Genomic DNA, 14185 nt, shown 5'->3' on the forward strand with positions numbered 1-14185 from the left:
ACGTTATTTCCTCGGGAACCTGAGCGCTGGGAAAGGGGGAAGGCGCGGCAAGGCAAATGGCTTGGCTAGGCGCACGCAACTCTCTGTGTTTTCAGGGGTGTGCAATCAGATAAGCCCCTGCCGGGGCACCAGCAGTACCGACAAGGCCTGTTCACATCTTCGATGCGCTTGAAGCCTTTCTCATCTGCTTCAGGGCGTTCGCAAGCAACCAGAATCAACCGAAAACCCAGCAAAAGGCGAGTCCCCGTGCCTGGGAAGGAGGTGTCACACAAAACGCTGCTTTCACAGTCGGGGATGCAGAGCTGTTTCTCAACCACTGTCTCCTGCTTGCTCGTTGAGATGCCGGCCTACGTCTCTGCAGGGAGAGCCCCGAGCCCTGAGCCAGGCACCCTGCCTCGGCTGCACCCGACCCGACAGCGGCCGTGGCCAAGTCAGCCCCTGCGGGCGTCACGGCCAGTCTGTGCCTGCCCTGGGGAGCAGGACCCCCCCGCTTCCCCACCTGGGGTCAGGCTGTCACCTCCCTGCTACTGCTGAGTGAACCCTGCATGCCAAGCGAGCTCGCCTGCGGCCATTGTGCCTGGGAGAAACAAGCTTTTTAAAAAGGTCTTTCACAGCATCTTCAGGAAAAGATGCTGAATTACTATGCACAAACAGCAAAAAGGACCCGAGTCCTCCGGGGGGGTTAGCTGGCATTGGCAGGCAGGCACATGAGATGATACCTTTTGTTTAAAGGCAAATCTGCCTATGGAAGGACCAGGTTAACAGTGCTCAATAAATTTCCTTTCATTTTCCAGCTTTATAGTTAAAACCTTTCAAGGAACTTCCATGATATTTTTCCCCTACCAAAAAAAAAAAAAAATTGACTTAATGAGAATAAAGCATTTCTTCTTTTTCCTAACCTCTCCAACCCATCCACTACTTTACATATATACAGCCTTGCTGAGATTAATTTCTTCTTATCATGAGCCATTTTCCTAAACACACTCTAATTTTCTGAATGCATTGTATTGAAATTAAAACAGAAGAACAGTAGCACAAAGTATATTTGTATTCGATTTGTCCCTGAAAGTGTTCATTGCCATACATGTTTCAGGATTGTATTTTTAAATGCCGGTATTTTTTAAAAAAGAACAAACGACACTTGAATTGAATTTCTTGTTGAGCCTCAAAACGATCAACGTTTTCTCAGCAGGGCATGTTTCGCATGCTACTTGTTTTTGCATAAGCTAATACGGAGGGTATCCTGAGCTATGGGTGCCCCGAGGGGTGAGTCAGAGGGTCAACACGTGTCCCGCACCCTCCACCACAGTGTGCTGGGGCTTGGCCTTTGGCTGAGGTTCCTCACAGGTGTATTTATAGTACTGGAATCTTAAAATCTGATTTTTCTGGGTTTATTGGCAAGAGCCTAGCAGAGCATTACTTTGACATAATGGCCAACATTTCTATTTTATGCATATGCATAAATAGATGCATCTATTAAAAATGACTCTTTGAGGTTAAGCTGTCTGGGTGAGAGATGTTAGGGGGGCCTGGGGGCAGGAGGGAGAGCCGGGAGAAGTTTAACCCCTGCCATTGTTTCGCTGCCTCGGAGGGAACACAATAGCTTCTGGGAAGTAACAGTTTTGCTGGCACAGCTAAGGGTGAACAGTTGCAAGCTAAAAGCAGCTACTATCTGCTGTGCCAATACATCCTTAAGGAGTTCTTAATCCACAAATTACTGACATTATTGTCTATAATTGCTTGTCTGTTGTGACAACACTTATGCAGAGAATGTTTGAAATGTAAACAGCAGCCAGTAGCTTTTTGCAATGAAGTCCTGCCAGTACAGCACCGGGCTCTCACTTGCACCTTCATACCATCCCAGCAGGTTCCCTTTTGGCTCTATGTGAATAAGGATTGCACACTCAGATCCTACATTAAGTAGGGCTTTTTTCTAAGGAAAGTATCTGGCTTGTTATTTCTTTTAATATTGTAACTAAAAAGTTGTTTAGTTTTGTAATAAAACCCTCTCTTGCCTCAGAATGGAATTTGTTAGTTGTATGTCAAAGAAATAAATGATTGGGGAAAAAAATCCTGTCAAGTCATCTTGTCACTTAAATCAGACCAACTCCTTTTTTCCCAAATTATTTCTGAAACTATTCAAATAAAAAAATGCATAGGCAGTAATTAGATAAGAGAGAAATTGTGGTTTACACAACGTTACAAATTCCTAAAGGAAGATTTATAACCACAGCACCATTAGCAGTACTACCAGGCATCGCAGTAAAAAACACACAACCATTTTAAGAATAGGAATGAAAGAACTCCCACATTTGTCATCTGGGTGTTGGCCCTGAATATGTAAATGTGTATATAAATACACACAGAGAGATACAATTTAGCCCAAAGACTGCCACTAACTCACTGTCTTTTGTTCTTAAAAGAGCAAAAACCTTTGAAGAGGACTTAATTCAATTTTTGCCTGCAGAGGATTCTTTCAGCTACAGGATTGTGTAAAAAAATACATTCCTATCTAACTCAAGAAGATATAAATGAGGTGCTTCCACCGATTCCCTTGGGGTCTTGTTCCCACGTCTGAGTGCATTGTAAGTAGCACTTTCCCGCTATAGCAGGGATCAGCTTCCCCGTGATTTTGAGCAGATGGTTTCCCTGCTAGATCTGTACATCAGGAGATCCTTCACTGTTCAGGAAGGCTTACACAATTTATCTATATAGTATGGAGGGCTAGGGATAAGCCTCTGGAAACAGAAGAAATATTTACAGGCTATGTAGCTGGGCCCTTGGTAGCATGGTCAGAGCCCGTGCTTCTTCCTCTGCTGCATCCCCAGGAACTACGGACATCCAGTGCTGGAGGAGGATGGGAGCAGACGGGACCAAGAGGTGCTGGTGAGGTCTGGACTGGCCAGATTTGGGAGCCGTTTCCTCTGCTTTCCAGCTCAGCAGAGGGCTAAGCCCACCCCCCCAGGATGACCACCTGCAGCAGAACAACGTGCTGTCAACCAGCCCCCAAAGCCCACTGCGCAGCTCTTTCCACGGAGGGGACACTGTGACCACGCAAGTGGGTAACACATGCAGAAGCTACTAGACAGGGTAATTAGGAATAGGTTTACACCCCAAAATAAAAAAATACAAAACCCCAAGCAAAACTCTCTACGTGCCTAGAGCCTTCCTTTGACAGAAGAAATTGGAGTGATTTTAAAGGCTGTAGCATTTAGAGAAGTGGTGCGATATGACAAAAACCTTCTGTTGGACTTTCACGTGGCAGTGAGAACCGGTTCTTGAGAAGGGGAGAAACTCCACGCTGCTGCCTAATGTAGGTCTGATCCTGGGACAGGCAGCTCCAAGTCAGCGATGTTTCATGACCACAATTGGATTTCCATGTTATTGGCTTTTTCCAGACAGAAGAGAGGAGGAGCTAACAAATAGTTCACCTTAGCAAGCATTGTAACAAAAAATATTCCTACATAGTAACAAAACTATGATAAATACTGTGCAGTTATTTGCTTTGGCAGGGTCTGTGTTTAGGAGCAGGAGAATGCATGAAGAAACACACAACCCAGTGTCATGTACACCTTTAAAGTTTCCACAGCTCCATTTTACTAAATGCACTTTGTTAAATTAAGCAATTTCTTTCTGAGCCAAGATTATTTTAAAAAAGAAAGTCTACTGAGGCCTCTGTTAGACTGTAAAAGAAAAAAGACAACCCAACCAGACATGGGTAGTATCTATTCCATGTTGAGAGAAAGGGCCTGCCACCGCCTTTTGCGATATTTTAGTTCAGATGGCCCACTGCAAGGATGGGCAGTTTGGACTCCTGACTTTTCCATTACACATCCTTCATCTGCAAACAAAAGCAAAAGGCTGGAAGTCAGTCTTTTGCAGAGCTCCTCGGAGGCGATGGTGATTGGGAAGATGCTGCTGGCTTTCTTCAAGTTGCTTTGGCAACTTACTGGCTTCTCCGAGTGTATCTCACCTCCCTGGTCCTTCTGTTCTAGTGATGGCAGGTGACTGACCAGCACCTCTTTCTCCTGCAGAGCATTGGTAGGCTTCTTCTCTCTGCCACTGGAAATGTGTCTTTTTTTTTTTTTTCTTTGCCTTATAGGCCATTATCTATTGTTTTAGGCCTTTTGAGAGCCTAGTCTCTCTCTCAATGCTGACACCAAGCATGCCAATAATATCTGCCATTTTAGACCTTGGGGGGTTTTTCTTAACATACTTAAAAATGGAAACCTCACTTGTTTCATATCATCACAGCTTGCAGGACTCAAATTGAGTAACTGGAATACTATATTGCTAAGGCAGAACAGAGTGTCTCCTTGTATCCGATGAAACATATATGCCATAAGATAATAAATAGTGAAAATGATGCCACGAAACAATAATATTATGCATTTCTTTTTTTTTTTAATTTTTCATTTTTAAAATTACATATTTAAAGTGAAATGCTGCAAGTTAAAGATAATTACATCTGGAGTGTCATTCAAGTATCTTTCTCTGTAAAGAAGAAAATCATATACTTGATTTGGAACCATCACTGTTACCAGACAGATGTTCTCTCTCAAATACATGGAGTAGAAAGGGTGGAAAGTAACCTGGCAGTTTTACTCTAATAAATTAAAATGTTAGGACAGCCTCTATGGCTTTGCCAGTCATTTCGTTTATACGAGTGATATGCGTGATGTTTCTGTAAGGTAAGAAACAAGTGCATTAAAGTTAACGCAAAACTATATCTCTTTAGGCCCTTTTCAAACCAAATGTTGTCTGTTTTATAAAGTGACTTGTATTTCTGGGACCTCTTGCAGCAGTAGGAAGGAGGAAAAAAACCACTTCCGTCAGGGTGTTTACAAAAGCTATAGCATAGCAAGAGGAAGTTTCTAAAGGAAGAGCCGGATATCTGTACTGAAGTGGATTACAGCTGCACCACCAAATCAGATGGAGGGAACTGAGGCCAAGTATACATAAGTGTACGAAAACAAACATCATGGAGAAAAGGGAAGAGTAAAAGTGGCTTTAAGTCTTCCAAGATGTAAATGCCCTTCATGCCACTGAATTATGTCAGTGGGCAGTTGTAATTTTTGAAGATGTTAATATCTTTGCCAAGAGAGCAGGCTAAGGAAATAAATCCACAGATGCCGGAAATTAAGGTTGTGGTTCATTTTCATTTTAAAGCTGATTCTGTGAATTTTCTCATTCAATGCTGTCTGTCTTTAAATTTGGCGACTGTGTTCATTCCCTTTCTGAACACCACCTTTACAAGACTATGGCGTTGGGACCATGTCCGTTTATGCATTTGTATCCTACACTACAGGATTCTGTGCTCTACTTTTTCAGTTTAAGAACTTTCATTTATAAATAATGTTCCTCCTCATAAGTTTTAAATGTTGCATGTTCCAAATGGCTGAGAAGGGAACTACCGATGAAAAATAGAGGAGACAGATATTTACCTGCACTTAAAAAATTTTTATCTTATCCTTCACATCCAAAAGCACTCTGCTAATATTTTGAGTCCTGTTTCTGCTCTCATTGAGATTGCTGATAAAACTCTGCATATTTAGAATAATTAAGCTTTTTAACACGCATTGTGGTATGGAGTAGCTGTTACATTGTCCACTGTCAAACAGTGATCTGCGGCAAGACAAAACAAGGGAACTTGGCACATCCAGGTCTGACCAATGCACCATAGATTTCCTTCCAAATCCATTTAGAAAACTCACTGGATGGATTTTTTTGCAATGAATCAGTGAAACAAAGTTTCAACAGCTCCAGAATGAAGGCAGTCAAGTTTCCTATGGATTTAGGTTTTGTGACTGGATATTTTTGCTTCCACTAAGTCTTCCATCATTGGAGCATTTGTAATGTGTCTCTCTTCTGTACATTGCCTATTGTCTGATAATAAGCAATTTCATGGTGCAGCCTTTGCTAGTCAGCTGTCCAACCATTTCATGAAACATACTGAAAACTTAACATCATCGAGTCCTTTTCCGTCTCTAGAATTGGGCTGAAATTGACCAGTGAGTTCAGCAATTATGACAAGGAGAGGAAAATAATCTATATAATCTCTGTTTTCTTAGGAAATTAAGATTTAAAAAAAAAACAAAACCAAAACACAAGCACGAAATACGAGCTTGAGAATCATTCCTCATCACAAAGTCCACAAAAAGGCTGTGCATAAGCAAGCCCAAAGGACACATCCCTCACTTGTCATCTGGAACTGAACAGCTCAGTGTGCGTGACTAGTTACTTTTAAAAATGTGCTGTCAGATATTTATCCAATGTGCCAATTCATTTGTGGGCTTGACTCAGCTCTAAAATTAATGCATTTCCTTTCCTTGGGAAGTACAAAAAATTCCAGAGTGATAATAGTATTGACTTTAAGGCGTTGACCAAGTTATCCTATTGCTGTGACAAGTGGTAGGACAAAAAACATCAGGAAAAAATTCTAAATGGAAACCAGTAAGAGCTCCCAAGCAAAACCACAGCAAAGATGGGCTAGACAGTCTTGGCGTATTCACATTATTTGCTATAAATCTCATTCACTTAGTGCTGAGACATCAGTTCAAACAATACAGCTCAGAAGGGCATTGGTATCCACTCAATCATTGGCAATGGGAGCATGAGAGGTGGGTGGGTGGGAGGGAGAGAGAGCCTGCACAGAGGGAGGGGATCCAGGCATTACAGCCCTCTTGAGCTAACATTTGGCCAACAACAGGCTATCAATTAAAGACTACTGCAGAAGGAAATAGATTAAATTTTTGCTGTGTTTAAAAAGTCAGTTTATAATCCCATTAAAATGAAGCTGGAATAAAAAGAAGAAAAATCATGGTTTTTCTCTTGCAGTATACATACAGTAATGACTTCTGAACTTAGGGGTAGTTGGAGAATTGTATAAAGGCCAGATTTCCTGCGTGAAGCTGCTTAAAGACAAAAAAGCATGTTTGACTTCATGAGCTCTTCCACACTGATCAATAAATTCTAAAGAAAGATTTATTTACACAGTTCAATAACTCCTTGATGAGTCACTATGCTATTTCAACCCTTTTCCATAGGCATTTAATGGTCAGATGGTATCATGCTAAAGAGGATTTTCCAGTCCAACAACTCCATCTTGTTGTATGTATTTTTAAATGTTTATAAATGGATACTCCAGTGTTTGGAGTACAGGATATTTCTCTAGCTGACTGGTCAGAAACTGGTCTGATCCAGTAGCAACCCACAGCCATTCCTGGCCTGCAATTCTTTGGTGACTTATGTGAATTCATTTGATGTGCTCAACAGAAGTAGCTCCCACCGGGCAGAAGGCCAAGTCGCAAAAGCGTCACATTTTGTACTAAGCGGGTACTTCATTGCTGTCTGTGGTCCTGGCTGGCAAACCCTTTGTGCACAGAAGTCCCATTAACTTTAAACTTAGCTCCTTAAAGAGCATAGCAGCGACTGGTAGTGGTAAATGTCACACCAAAAATAAATGGGAGCAGAACCTGTTCTGCCCAGAGAAATTATTCCTTTACACGGAAATTCAAGCCTTCTGGTGCTAAATTATCAGAAGGCTTTATCTGTTCAGCCCCGTTCAGATGCTGAATTAATACTGTCTTTGAAAGTATTAATTAATTCAAACTCACGTGGTTCCAAGTCCTGAACTCTGCCATCGATTTTTCCCATCCATTTAATAGATGAAAATATTAACTGGAAGTCCAAGTGCAGTGTTCAAAAAAATAAACTCATCTCTTTAAAATTAGCTGTCAGCCAGAGGAAAACTTTCCTTCTTTGCTGTACACTGGGAAGAATCAATGTCTGCATGTTCCCTACGAGGCTGGTTAAACCCACAGAGCTCTTTCTGCACTGTTTCCCACTTCCCTGCAGTTAGCCCATGCTCTCATACCTACCCTAATACCCGTGCCTCTCTCCAAGTACATTTACCATGGGAATGGTTTGAGTACCACAGGTAGAAAATTGAGGGCAGTAGATATGGAAGGGTGAGAAAAAACTGCCCTGCTAAAGATAAGGACTCTGCCTTTTGTGTAAATAAGTTCAGAGTTAGTTTGATTAGGGGAGATACTACAGAACACACCACCTAAAGGATAAGAATGTGATATGCTTTTGCCAAGGCTCCTATCACTGCTGTTAGAGCGGGATGCACTGGACTGTGATGGTGTATTTGGTGCACGTCCCTCTTTCCAACAGGCTTGTAACCTCACCATGGGAAGGGACAGGTCAGTATGCCTTGAATCAGGGCTTCCTGACAGCAGCAAGAATTTGGTTTTCAAATGCTGCTGATGTGTCAGTAAGGCTTTACTAGCATTGGAAAACATGAATTATGTTAAAAAAATGCCTTATTAATGTTTAAAACGTTTTTGACCCTTCCATGAAAGGAGGCAGTAGTTTTGTACTTAGAAACATGCCTTTTGTGTTCCTCCCTTCCTCTGTCCCATACTCTGGTGGCTGTAGGGACCAGAGGCGTTGTACAATAAACTCTAACATGTATTGAGTGTCACTGCTGTCATGCTGACAGCTATCAATCTTGTCAGCTTGTCTGTGCCTGTCCTGCCCTTTGCATGCCCCTTTCAGAGCTTTCGACTCGCCCAAAGCTTGAGGACAGCTGTGCATCCTCTCGTGTTCCTCAGAAAATGGTGCTTTTCTCAAAACACACTGGGACACAGCAAAGTGCCACGTGTGCAACAAGTGTAGGTCTGGGTGTCCCCTGAAGGGAGCATAGGAGGCTGTGCTGGGGTCTTCTTTCCCAGAAGTGGAAGGAGGCGGCTCTGGAACCCACCATGGACTCTGCAGCCTCCATGAAGGGCTGAAGTTTCCGAGGGATAGGAACTGCCCCCAAAGTGGTCAGAGGAAGGTAAGAAAGGCTGATAAGGGATGAGGGAGAACCCCTTCCTCCACCTACCATCCTCTGAAGTCCCCTGACACCATCCAGATGTTTTGGCAATGCCATGGTGCTAAGTAACATTATGATAACTTTCTTGTAGCAATATTGAGAAAGATTCCAATGGTGTTGCATGTCACCAAAATACACCTAAAGCAATCAAAGATGCAAAGAAACATCAGGGTGGCCTGACATTTGAAGCCACGTCAGTAGTCTTTTAGAGAATAACGTACAAAGGTCTGGACATTTTTCCCCTCGGTCATTAGAGAAAGCATGTTGACAGTGCACTGCCACAGCCAAAAATCACATGTTAAAGTTGAGGTCTCCAGAACAATAGCTTGGGATCGCATGGATCCAGAAGCTTTAGTTTCACAAGGTGGATTTGATCAGAGTGCCAGGCTTACCATGCAGGAAAACTCATCATTTTAATAACCATTATTGGGCATCTCAAAATCTACCTTTTACAGAAAGCAATGGCATCTCCAAGGACAGAGAGCTCCAGCACCTCCATCTCAGTGCCAGGTTTATCACCCATCCTTTCTGATGCATTTTTTTCAGTGGATGTGTGCACTCACAGGCACACAGGAGAAGATCACACAGAAAGACTTATCTGTGAAACGTAGAGGTGGTTAATCTCGTGAAGCCAGCAGAGCACCACACGAAACATGCCTCCTTGCTGAAAGGTGGTCTTGCTTTTATGCAGACAAATCATGAAGGAAGAAAGACCGTCCCAGTATTTTCAGTTATGGCATTCTTTGTTTTAATGATTACATGTGAAGGAATAATTATCCTGGCACTACTGAGCACACCACAGGCTAGGAGCTTTTTATTCGCCAGTTATTGTTTGCATTATAAACTCTGAAGTGAAATGACGCAAGTGCCCTTTTTGTTGTCATATTGTTTGCTTTAGCTTTCATTGGATCCAATCCAATGGTACCTTTACGCAGGCTCCTGTATAATTAAGATAGTGTGCACAGCGTCTGAAAGGAAATCATTAAGAGCCTCTTGTGGAGAATGCACTGATTTCCATGTCTGTGCCTTTTAAGTGTGTATAGCTCACACTCCATCGATTAACTTCTTGATAGTCCAGGCATATTTCAAATATTAATCCCATGTTAAGCTTCCAAAGCAGCTTTCAGCTGAAAAAGTTCAAGCCACTTTGTAGGCTTTAATTCACTTGTTACAAACAGGAATTTCTTGTTATTCCTAATTATAAGATGTTCATTTCTCAGAGAAAAAAAAAAAAAAAGAGGATATTTTTTTCCTCAGCAATACCTTAGAGTTATTTAAAAAAAAAAACCAACAACAAAAAACAAACAAACCAAAAAGCAGCTCTCTCAAATCTCTTTCAGAGTAACTGGCAGATGCCTTGGTTAGAGATGTTAAATCAAGAAATCAAAAGAAACAGGTTTGCTTCTTGGGGAAGAAACCTGGTGGTTTAACAACTGAACAAAAAGGATAAAGGAATATAAAATATTGCAGTTTATTTGCTCACCCACAGTTGCAAACAGAAAGCATAAACTTTCTCATTGCCTATAAATAATAGCCTTTCATCGCTACAAACTCTCTATAGCTTCTGTATGAATTCCCAGGTAGGTGTGGTGCATCCCAATAGCGGGTTATCACTGCTGTGAAATTTCCAGGCTGCTGCACACTGTTACGCCGAGCCCTCCTTACCTGAGAGAGCTCACCCACGAGTATTCCTTAGGTGCTTCTGCATCAAAACAGCCCTATCTCCTAGGCTGCACCTCAGCATGGAGGATATTCCTCTCTTCTAGATCTAATGGGGCAGTCAAGAAAACATCATAAAACTAGACCACACCTGTGATACAGGAGAAGGAAAAGCTCTGCTGCTGCTCTGCTCACCTGCCTTTCAAGCTGAGGATTGATTTCCCACATCTTTAAAACCTATCCAAAAATTTAGGAGACTTCAGGGGAGATTTGACATCTGAAACCAGTTATTTAAGTAAAAACAAAAAAACCCAAATAAAGATGCAACATACAGTTACTATATGCATATTTGTAGATGATCAATGTGCAATAGCAAAAAATGGTTATTGAATAGGTATTTGGTAAATTCTTAAATCTGCAACTTAAGACTAAACAGTAAGCATATTTAACTAGGAACTGCTTGACCCAACGTGCTTCAGCTAAAATTGTATCAAAGTAATTATAAAACCTGATTAAACAAGGCTTCATTCCCGCATGCAACTCCACCTTACTGCCTTGGCAAAGCCATAAGCTGGTAACACCCTTTAGCTGGTTTTCGCAAAGCACATTAGCAATTAATAAAAGCAGAGTGGAGGAGTTCATGTTTATTTCCAACACGCTGATGGTGTTTAGGGAATCGGCGCGCTCTGACAAAGGGTGGTGGTTCCAAAAAACCACTTTGAATCGGCTCCTGTTTTCTGTCTGACTTCAAAGGCAGCAGTCAGTCCAGCGCTGAGGATCTGTGCCAGTCGCAGCTGCAGCGCCAGAGCCCAAACCACCCTCCTCATCCTCTCCTGCCAGGTGAGAGCTGGTTCGCTTCACAAAAGGTCCTAGCACTCTCAGTAGCAAAGTCCTGGTAGAGTGTTCCCACTTCAGAAGTCAATTAGAAAGGGAAACATATTGCTCTAAATACAGATGACTATTTTTCACAATATTCAAACTGCAGCCACTTACAAGTGTTCTGTGCATTAATGTGTATCCTAATATATCGGTTCTTGAAAACCAGTGCTTTGATAGCAGTTACACTGTGAACACATCCACGAACTGAGCTTACTGCTTGCTGAAAAATTAAATACTGAGCTTTTGACAGTGTGGGCTTCCAGCTGAGCTCCTATTCACCCCTAATAGACTGTATGAGGTTTCAAAAACTATGATTAAGACAATTGAAATAAAGTAGTTAAAAACTCCATCCAAACAGGCTTCATCTGTACCATCAAGGACCATCTGAACAATCTAATTTCAATTGTATTCCAACCTCTCACCCACTTTTGGAAAACAGCAAACTTTTCTTCCACCCCCATCCTTTGCAAACTTTCCACACTTCTTCTATTTAAACAAAGAAAGAAGAATGCACAACATTTTTTCAGACCAGTCACAATATCCCAGCCTCAGGAATTTGTCTTCGTATAAAGCCACCATGGCTGTAGTGCAGTACCCAAGTCTTTTTTACCCTTTGGTCACACATAAGAAATGGATTAGAGAAGGGAGGTGAATGACAGCATGCCCCTCTGCTAAACATCACAAAAATAAGATACTATCAAATAATTTTTGCAAGAAAATACAGCTAAATTCTTGACTCTCATACTCTCCCTTGACTGCATGAGTTTGCTCTATGTATGGAATTTTAAGTAATTCAGCATTTCCAAACAGTTAGCTCTGGAGAGAGCATTCTGCACTGCTCCGGGGGCTGTTGGGACTGTCCCTACCAGTTGCCAAGGGACATTATGCATGCTGGTGCTCCAGAAGGGTTTTGGCAAGGAGTGCTTGTCCTTGGGCAAAGGTGAGCTTTGCTCTTACAACGAGCAGGGGCAAAAAGACATCTCAGAGTTCTGGGCACGCTCCTCACAGCATGATAAGGCAGCTTCAGAGAAAAACCACTGAAGTCGTTCAGATTAGCCCATGACCTGGAGCTTACAAAAACCATAGGAATCCTGGGGGAGTTGTGGTGTCTTTAGGAAGTGGATATATTTGTACTGTCTCCCAACAACACACAACAAAACTTTATTAGAAGTCCAAACATCATGAAAATGGTGAACTGCTACTGGAGCAGCAGTGCTGTTCCTCACCAGAAGTGGCAAGCTGCCACACCTGAGAGGGTACGGCACCCCATGAGGGGTAGTTTTAGCAGATGTAAAATATACCAGGTAACTTGATTTCTGCTATTGCTTTTCTCTAAGAAATATGAAAATTAAAGCAATTAAAAGTCAACTGCAAGTCCTTTCTTCCAGATCTGCTAAATAAATGCAATGGGCCAGGTTCCTGCAGATACGTTTGTTCTCCAGAGAGAACAGCATGTGTGCTTTCTTCTGCTGAATTTTAAGCTATTCAATGAGGACTACCAAATCTGTCAGTCATACAGATTCAGAATCTATTTTCCAATAAAGCATTTATCCAAGAGGACTGAAGAAATTCAGCAAACTAAGTCCTTTTAAGAATGGTGCAGCATTCACCCCCTCAAAGAGGCACTGGATATGGGCAGCAATCTGGCAAATCTCCCAGGCTCTACATAAATCTCACAAACCAATGCCCCCCATCTTGATTTGTACCTGTGGCACTGTGGCTCAGGCAGGGGTGCTGGCACTGGCCGCCCCCCTTCGTCACCAAGCAGTAGCTCTGGTCCCAGGTGTCAGCAAACCTGGGTTTCTGACCAGGAACACTCAAGGCTTTGGAGGGAGAAAGCAATTGTTTTTAAATACCTGAAAAATTGTGCCAGAAGAGGAGGAGGATGTTCAGAATTCAACAATATTTTTCTCTTAACACAAGTCAAAATACTGTCATCAACCAGTACTATTTGAGAAAAATGTTAACTTTCAGTTTTCACTAATTAGCTGTTTTCATGATTAAGTTGCCATTGGTAAAGCTTCAGTGATAAATTGCTGAAGCTAAGTCAGATGCACGCTCATTAGCAAAGATGTTTAACTTAGCTCCTCATTCTCATGTTAGTAAAAAAGTGTAAATACAGGGAAAAAAGCTATTAATTCAAAAGTATTGCCCATTTTAAAGCATTATAAGGTAGTTCTAGTCACACAGTTTACAATACTAAGTAGAAATGAAGTGATCAACACCTTCATAGTAAGTTTGGAGAATTGAGGTACGTAATCTATTGGCATAACAGTTTTCTTCCCAGATGGAAGATGCTTCCTGACTCACAGACTGGCAGCACAGCTGTTTTTTGTCCTGTGCTGTGACCTGCCTGGGATATAAAGTAGCTGTTGGAGCAGCAGGCGCAGCTGCACTAGCTCTGAATGCTCCCACCATGAACTCTAAAGCTATCTGGCAGTCATGCAGTAGAAGAAGCACAGAACACGAAAGTCTTTGGCACAGGGCAAGTCAATCAGCCCACATGCCAGAGAGCAGGTTGGACACCACTCCCCAGAGTGCGTGAAAACATCTGCAAACAGAAATGTTCCTGAGTCTCCAGCTGCTCCTGCAACAGCACTTTGGAAATTAGTAAAAAAATGTTAGTTTGGCATTTGGAGGCCAAAGGCAAACAGTTGAGAATGCAGGGTCTCTGTGAACGTCAGCTTGTGGTCACATCCAGGAGTCACTAAATTGCAGCTCTGTCACGAGCAAACCTGCACAGCTCTATCTGACCCTATGAGGAGA

General features: G+C 42.2%; 1 long non-coding RNA gene across 1 annotated transcript; it reads right to left on the reverse strand.

The window, feature by feature from the left end:
- Positions 1 to 714: 714 nt before the first annotated feature.
- Positions 715 to 9180, reverse strand: LOC128144544 (uncharacterized). Its single transcript, XR_008236112.1, has 2 exons — positions 8891 to 9180; positions 715 to 839 (listed from the first exon to the last, which is right to left on the reverse strand). It is a non-coding gene; the product is annotated as an uncharacterized LOC128144544 (long non-coding RNA).
- Positions 9181 to 14185: the final 5005 nt, after the last annotated feature.

This window comes from Harpia harpyja, chromosome 7, assembly GCF_026419915.1.
Source record: "Harpia harpyja isolate bHarHar1 chromosome 7, bHarHar1 primary haplotype, whole genome shotgun sequence".
Taxonomy (NCBI): domain Eukaryota; kingdom Metazoa; phylum Chordata; class Aves; order Accipitriformes; family Accipitridae; genus Harpia; species Harpia harpyja.